Raw genomic sequence first — 15,721 nt, 5'->3', positions numbered from 1 at the left:
CCAACTTTCATATTTGTTGTAACTATGTATGTAATACATTTGATAAGAAATTCACTGTAGATCCATCGCAGTTCTTCTCTATCGAACCCAATATTAGATACATCGATAAAAAAGGTTGAAGTTTCATCGATAAAATCAAGAGAGCATAGTTTCTTTCTCCCGGTTCGGTTGTTTAATTCGTCCAGATGAAAGAGCTCGGTAAACAAAAAATTCAATTTCAGTAGGTTGATTGAAACCTGAATGAAAAACCAAAGGGTCGTCGTTCTTACGTGCCTACACGAAATATTTATCTATTGTGTGCTGCTGTGGTAAAAATGATTGCCGGGCAGGTCAACGACCACCTGATAAAACATCGGGAGGCGTGAAAGATTGAACGTGAACGCATACCATCTACACAAAAACCAGTTTTATCGATTATGAAAGGTGTCTTTAATCTTTATGTGCTACATCAGTGCCATTCACCCTCGCCAGCTATCAAATCTGTAGTCATAGAAGAATACTGTCTGCATTGCTTTTAAAACACTTTTATAACCCGTATAATTTTATTTGAAAAGAAAATCGACATAATTCAGGGTTGTTGTCAAAACACGGTGTTCCAAAGGAGATTTTTTTATGGCTCGTAAACGACGTTTATACTAATTCATAAATAAATTCAGTATATATTATGTTTAATACTTAATACATGTTGAGTAATGTTTATTGAATTATGTATTTTTAGATATTTTATTTTATCTTTACGTTCACCGTGGATATCTTATATAATTCTGTATGATACGTTTCATTCTCCACATCGTAGTATCTTTAAATTTCCCATAAATATGTAAATATTTGCAAGGTACTCGTTAGGCATTCTGGGAGAAATAAGAGTACTGAGTGCACGGTATGAGCAAAATAAAAGTTTCAATATTTAATTTAAGAACGTAAAGGAATATAAAATTGGCATTAAAATAGAAAAGTAAATTTCCCAAGCGCATATTTTATGCAAATGAAGATATAAGAGCAAACCGATAAGCAAATAAAATTTTCCATCAAATATACAGCATTACGTGTAATAAGAACGTAAATGATGCATAACATATAATATACACTGTACAAAAGAAAGACGCTTTAAATTATAAAAATGAGAAATTTCATTTTATTATAATATACGCAACCTCGAACTATAATTAATCTTTAATTAAATATACGATTTAACAATCGATTAAGATTTTATTAAATTTTAATTAAAGCCCCAATCTTCAGCTATTGTCAGGCATCATCTATAGATAGTCTTTGATATTTTTTATGACTTAAATTTTCAGTTAATTTATACAATTTATGTATTTCAATTTATGTTAGTTTCTGAATTAAAAGAAAAATCGTCAGAAAACTCATTTAAGGCGAAAATCGGCGTGGCTAAATTAAGATGAATCAGGCGATGTTGAGAAAAAAGATATGTTCAACCACAGAGTGTCCAGAATATGATAAAACGCGTCGTTGGTGGCGTCTGGTCCAGAAACGACGAGTGTTTCTACCGAAAATGAACTTAATCTCGAAAGAACGTTGACGTGAAGTGACAGGTTGACAAGGGCGGAACAGGGTTTCTCTGGAAATGCATAATTCAACGAGGGCACTGTATAACACTTTTATAATTACTTTCCTCTCAGCCGCCAACGAATATTATTCACCGACCTCGTTCTCGGTTCATCGAGAATTATTTTAAGACTCTTACGTCCAGCGTGTTTTCCTTTTTATAGGATCAAGAGGTTGCACCGATCTGTCAACTTGTATTTGAGCGAAGAATAATTCGTTCAAAACACGGCTTCATTTTGCGTGTTACATATTTTTGGAACAAAAGTGTATAATCTGGATCCTAAAGACTGTAATTGCGATAGATTTTAAAATGAACAAAGATATTTTTGTTATAATTTAAAGATATTAAAAGGGAAATAGAAAGAGTTGAAAATCATTTGAAAAGCCAGAATATGAATTTTTAAAAAGAATAGAATTACATATCAATATGATATTGACATGTTGGTAGTGAAATTTGAAATTTTATTCTTACTAGACAATGTTAAAAATTTAAAAGATTGCACTACTTTCTTTTTCTGACTTTTTACCATTGCTGTTTTCTATGCTATGCCTGCGAATGTGAAAAAGTAAAAGACATCCAGACAATATGTTGAACTACTGTTACCACCCATCTGTTTTTACTCGATTTATCTTCTCTTAAGAACTCAATTTATAAACTCAAAAATATATATCAGTTTAATTATGTAAATTTCATTCTTCACCTTCCACTTAATCTGCCTTCCAAAAATACAGTCTCCTTTCAACAGACTTAATTAGAATCAGAATTAAATTAATCATTAAATAAGACAAAAAATATAGATCGTACAAAACTGGAGAGATACACCACTTTCTACAAACATTCAATTTTCCAAATTGCTTTGGACACCGATTTACGACATACCAACCATTTTTCTCACAGCACATCTCGTTCACACGAATCGGTCCTATTAAACCGTCTCCCGTAAATGCACGGGATTTATCCACGTCACATCCATCCAGGAAATTCTCTCGTGAAATTCAAGCATCTCCTCTCTTCATCTTTCTCCCTGGTGTCTTCTTTTTCGCCAACTAGATCGTTAAACTTACGAAACTTTCTTTTATGGACGAGCGATCACGCGATCCAGTCACTTCATCGTAGATGGATCGTCGTAATTAGGAGCGTCTGCTTTTGGATCAAACTTTTTCGTTCTACGTCTTGCTCGAGATCGTCTACCGGCATAATATGCCGGTCTAATTGTCGATTCGCCGTTTATATGGAACCGAGCAAACGTGACTTCAATGCACGTTCGAAATTTCCTCTCTCTTTCCCTCTCGCTTTGTAAATTGTTTGAACGAGCTTCTCGTTTTACGGCCAGCACGATCGTGAAACAAATCGTCGAACGAAACGCGAGATTAGAAGCCCACGCACGATTTCCCTTTAAAACCAGAGTTTATCGGTGCCTTGTCGAACGAAAGGGAAAGGTCTTCGTCGAAGAGACGACTTGGAATTCTGTGGAAGACTACCTTTGTTGAGATTACTTGTTAACCCTGTGTAATTGGATTTTTCGTGTTCACCGTGTTAAATTATGGCCGATTATTATTTTTCTATTTTGTTAGATAAAATAGGTGCCAGATTTAGAATGCTTGTAATGAATACATACGTTATTTGATAGCTATGCAATGATGTGATAATAATTGGGTTGTGGATGTTTATGCTCTGATGATAAGAATAAATATGCAACAATGGACCAAAGGGTAATATGGACACAGAGTGACGATAATATGGAAAGATATACATATGAACGATAAAAAGTAAAATTTATACTACGATACTTAGTAGTTAAGATATACTCCTTCCGAAGCGTGGCTCCTTTGTCAATGTAAAAGTATGAATTTGCATAAATACGTACAGTCTAATGATAATATATAAGATGGACTAATATTCAAAAAGTATAGATATACGTATAGGCATGTATATTTTTCAATTCAAATTAGCTGCTATAGTTCGTTTGAAAAAGGATTAAGATTATTACATATTAATATTGTTTGAATTTTGGAAATATATTGTCCAAATAATATTGTGTTTTAGCGAAAATTGGAAGAAAAAAAGAAAAAAATTTACTATTAATTGTATATTTTATTTTTGATTACAGGATTTTGATTACAGGATTGATTACAGGATTACAGGATACCACTAAACGTTTATAATGATTTTTGGAAAGAGAAATGTTGACTGTGTTAAGTTAATTAAAGATCAGAAATAGTTGATAAAGTTAATTCAAGTTTCGGCCACTTTTTATTTTATTTTCTACATAAGACAGCAATCTCAAGTGATGTTATACAGAATTATAACTAAAAATTCCATTGATGTATAAGGGATAATTTCCTTTTCATTAATTGTCTATTATTAATTCTTTGATCATTCCTATCTAACCATACCAATCACAGTAAATGTGGATTTAAGTACAATTTGCAGTCTTGTTAAAAAATTCCATGTACCGTATAAGGCGATATTTCTTTCTTCTTAGTTCTGAATTAAATTACCACCAGTTTCTCTCTCAATGGTTCTACATTTATTCCACGTTTTAGATCAACTTACTCGCGAACTATGTTTGCGAACTAACTACATTAAGTTAATAAACTTGACAAGTCAATTATATAACGTGCGTGAAGTTATTTAGAATGGCAAAAGGTAGAAAATATTGCTGAATGAAAGAATTGCAATTAACATTAAAGACTGTATATATACATATACATTTCACATTGAAAATTTTAATTTCTAAGAGAATCTTTTGAGATGGATTTAAAAATTAAAGTATTATAAGATTACAAATTTTTAAGTTTGAATTTTCAAAAGCTAGAAATTTAATATAAAATTATTAGTAAGTTTCTAAATTTGGAGATTCCAAAGCTCGAATTTTTTAAATTTATGAGCTTTAAGACCGCTTAGCCGGGAAAATTTCGAGTTCTGATCTTAAAACTCATTCGCAATTAGTATGTATCAATAAGAAAATGGTTATTTATGTAAATATGAGCAATTTCCAATCATCTGCTTCCGGCATTCTCCAGTAAACCAGAAGAATCATAAAGACAGTACAACGTAAATCTTGTCTGAATAAAACCCAGAAGCACCCGGTTATGTCATCGATGCTCGGAACCGTGTTCGGACCTTAAGGCGCCTAATCGTACAGTCTCGCTATTCGCTCGTCACTCTGAGCACTCCCCGACGAGAGAAATGTCATATCGACCAGCCTTTCGAGAAGCTGAACGAAAAGCTCTATTGCGAATCTTATCATCTGTAACTCGTTCAAAAAACATCATCTAAAATACGTACTTCGTTATAGAACAATTAATTGATCAAATTTTTAACGACAAGTAATTTCTTCAGCAGTAACTCGTACGTGTACGACTTTCTATAATATACAAACATATCGATAGGTAAATTATGATATTACCTCGGATTTCTAGAAACGAAGTACTAAACGTGTATAGTAGTATGTACGTATAAAGAAAATCAGACTACAGAATTTTCCAAGTTACTGTACAGATGATAATTTGAAAAGTTGTAACGAAGTATTACAAATTGTAATTTCTAAAAATTTTACAGTCAAACCAATCTTTGTATAATAAATTATATTTCACGCGAGTTAATAATAACTTATCATAGTGATTGGTACAGTTATAAATAACCAATTAAAGGAACAAAAGAAAATGAGAGAGCCGTTTCTCTTTTCTGTATCTTATTATTTCTCCTTTCGGTATTTGAAATTTATCTCAGGATGACTCGCGGACGGTTGAGTAAATCGCGCGCTCGTCCCTCAAACTGAATGGGATTTCGAGACCGTCTGTCGAAACCAAACGATCGAATCGCTCTGGACAACTTAACGGAGAGAATTGTGCAGCTTTCAGAAACACTGCCCCACGATGTAGAATAAATACGTCTGTTCGCGGTCTGACGTCGATGTTGTCGGTTGCCAGGGAAAGGAAAAGCATTACGATACGCGATTCGATGTACGTGATTTGTAACCGAAGCCCAGCTTAAGCCGCCCACCGACCATTTTTCGTCTCTTTATGCCTCGACCATTATCGCTACTCTAACAAACAGAATAAATTCTTTTTACGAGGATTTGTATCATAGGGAAACACGTTGGTTAATTACTAGTTTATAATTTGTCCGAGGCTTGCTGGATCGACGTTGTGATTCTAAAAGTGTTTCGTTCAGATTGCAATATCATTCTTTAATACCATGCTATGTAAATGGTTTGGCAGATAACAAGAGTAGGGTGTGTTTATGAAAGAAATGATCGGTAGATGATAAATTTAAATCGATCGATAGAGAAAGATCCATTAATTTTGTAATACTCTAATAGACTGACTAAAGTACAGTGGATAAAATATTGGAAAAAGTATTTGCACATTTAATTCCTTAAAGATAGTTTTATATGAAAAATATAGCTTACGATTAGTATAATAAAAGTAGCAATGAGGTATTATTTTAATTTATTATTATCGGTGTAATCGATTATTCAAATAAACATTTAAATACGCGCAATTTCTTTAAAAGATCGTATCAGTTGATCAAAGAAATTTTCACATAATTCAACACTCTTTTCCAGCGATTAACTTAGTTTCATTATCCCAAACCTATAAAAATCATCGATGGTAGAATTCAAAAGTTGTTTAGAATTCTCTGTAACGGAGCTGATTACAAGAAGCTGATGGAGCTAATTTGAGCTGAACGAAGATAATGAAATTTTAATTATTCGAAGAGGTAATATTTACTAAATAGATTTATACTATTTTAATTGAATTACAATATAAATTTCTGTTAAATAAATTGATCTTTGTGATAGTTTCTATTATGATTACCACAAGAAGACATTCTGAGAGTGAATAATCCGTATAAATAATTTTTATGTTCATAATAATGTCTTTACAAAGTTCGTTTGCATAACAGCACTATAAGTTACGAATTGATCAAATCCTTCTTTTCAATAATAATAATTATTATTGTTCTTGTTGTTATTGTTATTATTAGTTATTTATGTACGGGCTCTCTGATACAGGAAAGATACAATAATAAAAAAAGGAACAAATATCTGCCATTAGTGATAATAATAGATCATAAATGGTACGGAAATATCAGAGAGTTACGTACCGCATTTCTAACACCTTTTTTTAAATACAGTAATCGATGAGCAAGCAAATAAACATGTTTGGAAATGCGAATAATGCAACTACTAGAAGCGTAATTGGCTGTACACAGGATGTGTGGAAAATTGGGAATCTTCTGAAAGATCTCGATGGAGCAGTAAGCTTAACAAGCTGTAGAACCTCTGGGCAGTGAATTTAATGGTTTACAATTTATCTTAAATTATGAAACTCGATTATTTTGCAATGGAAAACATAAGGCAATCATGAAATGTCTCGTATATGATGTTATTAAAATAACGACGCATCATTTTATAAGGCTAACAACCATCTGTTTTATTTCAAATATTGCATCACATTTATTTAATCATCCGTTCATGCTTCCCTTATAAACGAATTTTCGTCCTCCTGTTCTACTTTCATTTATGAACGTTTAAGGCAATCATTACACATATCGAATTTTATGAGCCAATCAGAAGCTGATTTTTAATAGCAAACGTAAATCAAGTAAACTTATAATGTAACGTTAACTGTCCGATACGAATGAATAAATGACACAATTAACTTTAAAGTAACGAAATGTTGTTTCGATAAAATATATAAATACGAGAATCTAAATATATAAATACAAGAAATATTGATCTAACGAATTACATAGAATATAATATTCGTTTGAAAACATTAATTCATTATAAATTTTCTCACTTTGATTACTTACCTCGTATTTTACGGTTAATTAGGAGTTAATTGGCAAAATTGTACAGCCTTTGTCATCCTTTATTGCACCAAAATGCATAGGTACGTTATTGTCTCGAGAACGTATGAATACTTTTTACCGTTTGTCTTGGAACGATACCGATCTAGTTAATTGGGAACATTACCTTGAAATACCTCACATAATTGAATCAAACGGTAATTTGAAACGAATTTAGCTACGCGAAACCATTTGGTTCATTAAACAAATGTATTTTATTATCATTTCAACAGTATGCCAATTTAATCTTCCAACATATTTGAACAGAACCAACCATTTGGATTCTACGAAAAAGTGGAAATAATCACTAGTGAACACAAATAATTTTTTAAAATTTACTCTTCCTTCCAGATTTAAATCACAGAAATATCGCCGTCTAAAATTATATAAATATAAATTCCATAGCCGTCTCAAAGGCAGCCCATATACAGGAAAGGACATATCCAGAGTTAAATATATGTTTATATGAGAAGTCATTATGAAGAATCATGCTACCTATATAAGATCTAATTTCTCCCAATTCTAATTAAAGTTGGTTAACAAACGTCCAACTAATCATTTTTAAACGAAATCCATTATTATAAATAAAATTGTTTAATAAACTATACAATTGTAAGTAAAATTCCTCAACAAGTTCTTATAACGAATGATTTCTAAAGAAAATTCCTTAACAGATTCTTAACGAACCATCTTCGACTAAAATTCAAATAAAATTCCTATCTCTTTATCTTTCACCCAAATAAATAATCTCGTGAAAAAAGTCGATCTATTTTCATGGCGATCGTTTGTACGAGCATTGTGGACCATTCACACGCTCAAGATCCTTGTACGTCGGTATATAAGGACGCGAACGCGTGCAGATATGCCATCGAAACGAAATTACGCGGAGTTTGTTCCCTGGAGGCTGTTCGAGGAGGATATGCAAGAAGAACGCGGTTTCGAGCGTGGCCTCATTAAACCGGTCTGCCACTGTTAGACGCTCGTCCGGCACTTCGAAACGAAAACGCATCCTCCGAGTTCCGTGGCTATCAATTGCTGGTCCATAGGGTCGAACGTGATTTCGAAAGGCCGCGTTTTCCTCTTACGGTTCGCCACGCGAGGATAAACTCATGCATCGTACGACCTCGCGGCTACATTCGCGTATGGATGAATTTCTTGATCATTTCCACCGAGGTGAATGGTTCCTTAAACTCGACTTTATGACGTCTCCTTTGCATATAAATCGAGCTGCTTTTCCTTGTTATTTTTCTATTTGGTTTCTTTGAAATAACTTTAAAACTGGCAAAGGGATAAAACGAAGTGAAAAATATCTCATTGGTGTAACATTAAAGATGTACATTTAATATTTGATAAATACTCGTTAACTTTCATGCATCTTATTTTCAATTGAATTGTTCTTCGTGTCAAATTGATACAATGGTAGAATTATTAATATGATAAAGAGACAAGAATGTGTAAGTTTACATTTCTCTTATTGAGAATAAAAAACTAGAATTTCTATATATTAAGGCATTAGATTGTTTGCATTGTTGCACCTATTGCTTTTATCATTTATCGACAAATTAAGTCAACCTGACACAAGGAGAAGGAATTATCATTATTAGGAAAATTGGATGAATTGCAAATTATAAATCGGTTATTACTAATAAATATTACGTTTCATATTTTACTATTTGTAGTATTCAATTATGGTTAAAACATTTCAAATTAACGCGATTAGTGAAAATTCATTTATCGCTATCCTATGATTCTTACTTGCAGTAACAATTATTAATTTACCACAGTTTTTGAAATGTTTATAAGTAAATTTCCACAGCTTTCAAAATTGCATTTGTTAAGATCAAACTTTCGATAAAGTTCTTCAATTACAGTCATACTCGTATACCGGCCAAACGAAACATCGCATGATCTGAGATTTTTAGTAGAACACTATGCATTTTATTATTATAGAAATTTCTGTTTAATTTTACTCGTAATTTTTATACAACGGAAAGCGTAGGTGATTGGAACTGATAGGCAAATAATTTCACGATTTAACACGCTATAACCGATCCTAAAACCGCAATCTTAAACATAACAGAGTTAAGTTATGTAGAAAACCAGTAAGAAGTAATATTAAACGTGTAAGAACGAGGCGTTCGTTGCTATAATCGGAAAACAAACGTATTATTTTACTATCAAATATTGTCGCTTCTTGAGATGGCTTTGGAAGTAACATATAGGCGATATACGATCTAAATTTTGTAGATAGTTATGGAAACCAAGTATGATAACGCGATTCACGGTTTGCAAGCGGCAATTTTGATAACGATGAGTCATACGTTGAGTCTAAGCTGAGAATATTTCGAATGATAGTTAATTTCATATTTTATTCGATATAAGAATCGGAATATTATGAGACAGTAATTAAAAAAATAATAAGCATAAGACGTATACTTTATTGAGTAAATAAATGTTTCAACATAATTCAATTTGTATTGATATTTATAATAATTTTTATAGTACGTCTTCTCTTCGGTGATTAAGGATATTAATGTCATTGATTTCGTGTATTTTAAATATGTTGTCAATAGACTGAATGATATATCGCAACTTTCACAAGATTAAGTGCTTTAGTAGGTATTAAATTAAACTTATCTTTAGCATCTCAAATTTATATGACAATATTTCAGCATAACTTTCATATTATTTAATACATATTTATATAATACTATTAATATCTTACTAAGATATACAGTGTTAGATTTAAAAACACGATTCCTAGTTTACGACACACGAAATAGACGAATAAATTTCTTTTTTAACGCTTTAAAACTGGAACAAAATTTTTATTCTGAATCATTCAAAACATTTTCTTACGAGAATATATAATTGATTTAGATCTTCCGCAGCAAATTTTGATACTCGGTGCTTAGAACGAATAAATCGAGAAGTAATCTATAATTTGAAAAAGAAATTATAGCATATACAAGTTTCGAATTGTCAAAAATACTCTTCCAGGGAAAAATTAATTTCAAGGAAAATTCTCGCAAGGAATTATGAAACTGTAGACTAAACTGAATTTATAGATCAATGTAAATAAATACGCGGATACTTTTCATACCGACTATACAATCGGTAAAGAAGAACATAGATCGTTTGCTAGCGCCAGTTGTAAAGCGTCCAATTAATTCACCGGACTACCATCGGTAAAGGAGACGTCTGTAACTTGCGGACTTTCTACCTCTTGCATACTTCTGTTTGCCGGGTATCTCTATTCTTGCGACGACGGCCGCGAGATCCCCTTGTTTTCTGTTTTTCTTATATGGTCAGAACCCTCTATTTAAATAATGTGGCGAGATCAGAGACCTACTTCTGTACCGGTTTGACGCTAAGCAAAATTTCTATATAATTTACTTTGCTGTGAGTAAATGAAACATTTAATAAATTCTATATCCTTTAAATTATTTCTAAAGATTATTGAAATACATAATATGTGAATCATTATAACACTGATTATAATGTACTTTTGTTTCGTTTTGAAATTTATTTTCTTCAAATTATCGTACATCCAAAATAAGTTTACTCATAATATTACTTTGAAACCCACCAATTCCTTCTAGTATAATAATAAAAAAATATATATATATATAATTTCAATCTAATCAATATATGTGATATTATTCAAAAATGGAACTTCAATTGAAAAGAAAATTGTTTCGTCTGAAGCAACAAAAGATGAAGATTTTCGTTGATAATTTTATGCCACCAGCTTTCGAAGACAAGGAGCTATTTTTGAGTGAAAACATTGGGATTTATGGCGATTCATTTCAGCAATAGTGACAATCTCTTTTACTTTTATGTTTGTCATGTTATCGTGGTTACTCCCGAATGATGTCTTAACTAATTGTAACGATCTGACCGATCAAAGGCCACTCGAAGGAATTTCACGATTGCTACCTAATCGTTCGAAGCCTCATGTTCGTCCAAATATCATTCACCAGCTTCCCGCCAAGAGTGACCTGCGCTTCGGGCGCGAGGAAGTGCGTGAATGACGATGAAACTAACGAGCACGCTAATTGGATCTTTCTTGAGCTCGATGACCACTCAATCAGTGTGAATGATTTCGACTTTCCATCTGAGCCCTACCAAACTCTCGAGCGAATCGAGCAAATTAGAATGACTGAGTTTCGGAGACAATTCAGAATCGCTTGGTCTATCGACGGTGAACGTCTTTCATTGTTACAGAGAGAAATTAGAATCGTGTCGAGAAAATCAAATTCGTTTATTCGTCACTATTTGTATTTCATTCTAAGAATCGTCCTGAGAAGCAAACCTTCCGTGCTGCTATTTTCTTGCTGCAACGATCGAGCCATGAGGTTTTGAAGCTTCGCTACGCACATTCCCTTCGTTTCGATTGCACATTTTGTGCCTAATATTCCTTTATATTCGTTTGGCGTGCGATAAGTGTAGTGTCTCCAGTGAGCGTGCCGAATTCGCGCGTACGCACAAAAATTAAAAATGAAATGAAATGTTTTACAAATCTTCGCGGAAGGATATACAATATTTGCATTTATTTCGTATATTTTAATTTCCAATATCGGTTGCGAGGCTCGTCCGACAATAATCATTCCATTTCTCCTTACTTTCTTTATCTTTAACCACCTTTTGTATAAAATACTGTTAAGCTTTGAATAATTCAATAGCCATCTGATGACGATCCGTGTAATTTGAAGATTACTAAATGATTTATGTAATTTAGAGTATAACTTTTCGTGAATATATTATTCTGAATTATGAATTATGAATATATTATTATTTTGAAGAAACCGGAAAATTTCTGAGTAATTTTATATAATATCCCGGATCTTCAAACCAATTATCGAGTCAGATGCTTGAATGATTATATAATTACGTTTTATTATATTTATTTTTGAATGAGTAAGAACTCTATCTATATGAATTTCTATCTATTTAATTCTTATAAAAATATAATTATTCTATTTTATTTATCGAGTCACAGCAACAGCGTTGAATATTTCATTTTAAGGAAATACCAATATACAATATTTCATGTTATTTCATGAAATTTCCATATTCATCGTTTCTTTCCACGATCGTAATTATTATAACTGTTATTAGCACACCTCATCTTTATTACTAAATGATTTAATTTACATAATAGAAACAATATATCATGGATAATGAAGGTTATCAATTTAAATATTCTCAGTGTTATGAAAATAGGATAACAATTTCTTTTACTAAAAAATATTTCGTATAGTAGTAGATCATTATGATGGTAATGACCAACTATTGTAACTAAAATCATGTTTATGTGCTTTCTTAAGTCATTACTGTTTGTTAACTCTTCTTATTACAGCAAATATTTCAAAAGCAAATAAAAATCAATTATTACAATATTTCTTCTTATATAAAGCAATTTTATTTGAAATTGAATAAACGAAACTAAATAATTTAATTGAATTTCCTCCTTTAATTTTAAAGACATCCAAAGTATCTATTCTATTCATCCAACCCAGTATATCAACTATCATCTTCTACTTTTATTTCTAATCATTGACTCTTTCAATCCTTATAAAGACCGATTTTAAACAAACTTATTTCCAACTTAGAACGAGCTTTATAAACGTTTTTTAACTGTTCCTTGATAGTTTTAATTTTATGGTATTTTTTATAGTGGCCATTATTGCTTTGACGTTCACGTTTAAGTGGTTATTATCGATTACCGCGAAACGTTCAGGTTGGGAAAGATACGAAGAAAGTTAGGAGGGCAACTTCATCATCGGCCAACACCTTCGATAATTAAAGTTCAAAGCGTTCGAGTGCTAGTTGTAAGTAGACATGCAACGACGTCTGATAATTGCTCGATGATAACAACGTTTGATAAGCGTCTAACAACTGCTACGCGGGTTAGGGCATTAGAAAAATTCGTGTTATCTTAAATTGCGCTTGACCCCTACGAAAGACAAGAATCGCTACTCTTCGGCTACCTCCTGTTTGAAACGTTTTTACAAGCATTGCTCTTCGTCTTGTGCTTTTTAATTATCTTGTTGTAACGCGGTACGTGAAATACATTCACTTCGTATATCCAGTCTGAATTCTCATTTAGGATATTTGATACTATTCGAAATTGAATAATTCAGTAGCAATTTGACAACGACCAGCGTAATTTAAAGATTGAATGACGAGATCGACCAGGGAAATTATCTGCACTATTTGCATATATCTGCACTTGATCGTTCATTACGAATTGTGATATACAGTTCTAAATTCTAATATAAAATGATTAGAGTTTCATCAGCTATTATTAACTTCCATTAATGACAATATGTATAGTAGATATTGGAGAAATACATACATATTATGCAGAACTTTATTCGTACACGCGATATAAGTTTAGCAAATTATTGATGCTTAGAAATATTTAATATTTAATTTATTCAGGAAATTATGTTATTTCTCTTATCAAGATTTCTTGTGATTATACATATGTTACTTCTTAAGGATTGGTATTTAATTCTAGCAAATTATCGTTACTTAAGAACATTTAAAGTAATTTATTCCAGAAGTTATGGTATCTTCCACGTAAAAGCCATTTATGGCTACATGCTACTTATTATTGTATTTTATTGTAATTGGGATACTATTAATAACACAGTTCAATTCTATATTCTATGTGATGTAAATGCTTGACGATAATAATGAATGCAAACATGGTAATAATATACCTATTATCATGCTAGAATATTTGCATAATGTTTACGATAATTAAGTAAGAAACGTTCATATAATTTACATACTATCACTTTGCAAAATATAAGACAATTAGATAGAATAACAAGATTAGAATGACAAAGTTCACAGAAGAATAAACTTTATCATTTTGTTACAAAATGATAAGTCGATAAATGTATTGCTCATGTTATTATTATGAGAATGTTTCTTAGAATTCATTACAATTAATAAACCGAAAATAGCAGGCACAATATCCGGTCCCGTTTTATAAATATTGTTCCTTTTACCGATGAATTTGATTGATAAAAATAATTCTTAGAGTTTCTTGTAAAATTACTATTTTTGAGTTACCCTACTTTCGTAACAATATTATCAAAAATAAACCAATATACAGATTCTATATATTCTCTTCCAAGAAAAAAGGATCAACTGATTTTGATGGTAAGTCTTGAGCAAGTGAACGCACTATGATGAATAAGTACTGTCTATTACCATTAACACATTTATTTAAAAAACTAAAAATAAAATTAGTCAAAATTAATAATAAATAAGAATTAGTAAAAACTAGCTGCTAAGAACAAATGGAAGAATTTATCTGATCTGTATCTTTCTTCACAACGCAATTTTAATATGTAAAAGTGTATTAATAAGTTATACTAAATATTTTTGTAGAACTACTACTACAGATATTTGACGGCACTATGTTATCTGGAATATTTTCCACCTAATCGTTTTTTTTCTATCACTAAAAGCTTTTTAAAGTTTCACGATAATACGAAACAGTTATTCCGAATATTCTTTACGATGCTAGTTGAACACACTAAGGTTTTTTCTAAAAACATTATATTACTTTGTTTATTGGAACAGTGAAGTTACGACGTAAAACTTCGAAGATCATAAGAGAATCAAACATGTGAAGTATAAAATATATCGTCTGTAGCACTCACCCTTGCAGCGGAAATGAAGTATCGTCCATTTTCCTTCTTTTTTCCCACTGCAACCATCTGCAACATCATAAGGAATATACACGTACATAAGCGTGTTCTTACATTCTGAAAGCAGACGAGAAATCCGATGAAAAAAGCCTAACTCGAAATTTAACCTGTGATTATGATTGTTCTTATATATAGCTCAAGGAAATTCCAATATCAATTGATTTCGAACTCGAGTTTAACAAAAAAATGTTTTGATCGCGCTTCAATTTACGATTGTAGATTAGTCAATTTCAGCGTAACACGCGTACTCACAAAACAAAATACGTAATGTAAGTTAGAGCATTTGGAATATTGATGTGAGGTCTGTTTCTTTTTTATTTGATTTTCCGTGTAATCATTAATTTTGCTCAAAATTAGATATAGTAGTCTCTTGGAGAAGCTAACCATTATGAAATAGCACAATACGAGAAAATTGTTGTTAGTAATATATTAATTATAAAAAGATATAAATATACAAGCAGTTTATAATTCTTCTTAATAATGTTTGAAATAATAAGAACAGGTAATCTTTATATTATTCCTCACAAATTACAGTTATAACCAATAGCAGTAA

At 31.5% G+C, this 15,721-nt stretch overlaps 1 protein-coding gene across 1 annotated transcript in view; it reads right to left on the bottom strand.

Annotated features, from left to right (window-relative positions):
• Positions 1-15,177, bottom strand: part of LOC100646539 (class A basic helix-loop-helix protein 15) — a 288,728-nt gene extending 273,551 nt beyond the window's left edge. The window contains exon 1 of the mRNA XM_048407754.1: positions 15,121-15,177. The gene's annotated coding sequence lies outside the window, so the exon portion shown is untranslated. The remainder of the gene's footprint in view (positions 1-15,120) is intronic.
• Between the last annotated feature and the right edge of the window lie 544 nt (positions 15,178-15,721).

This window comes from Bombus terrestris, chromosome 7, assembly GCF_910591885.1.
Source record: "Bombus terrestris chromosome 7, iyBomTerr1.2, whole genome shotgun sequence".
NCBI lineage: Eukaryota > Metazoa > Arthropoda > Insecta > Hymenoptera > Apidae > Bombus > Bombus terrestris.
Note: the sequence above shows the minus strand (reverse complement) of the source record. Positions and strands in the feature narration are given on the sequence as shown.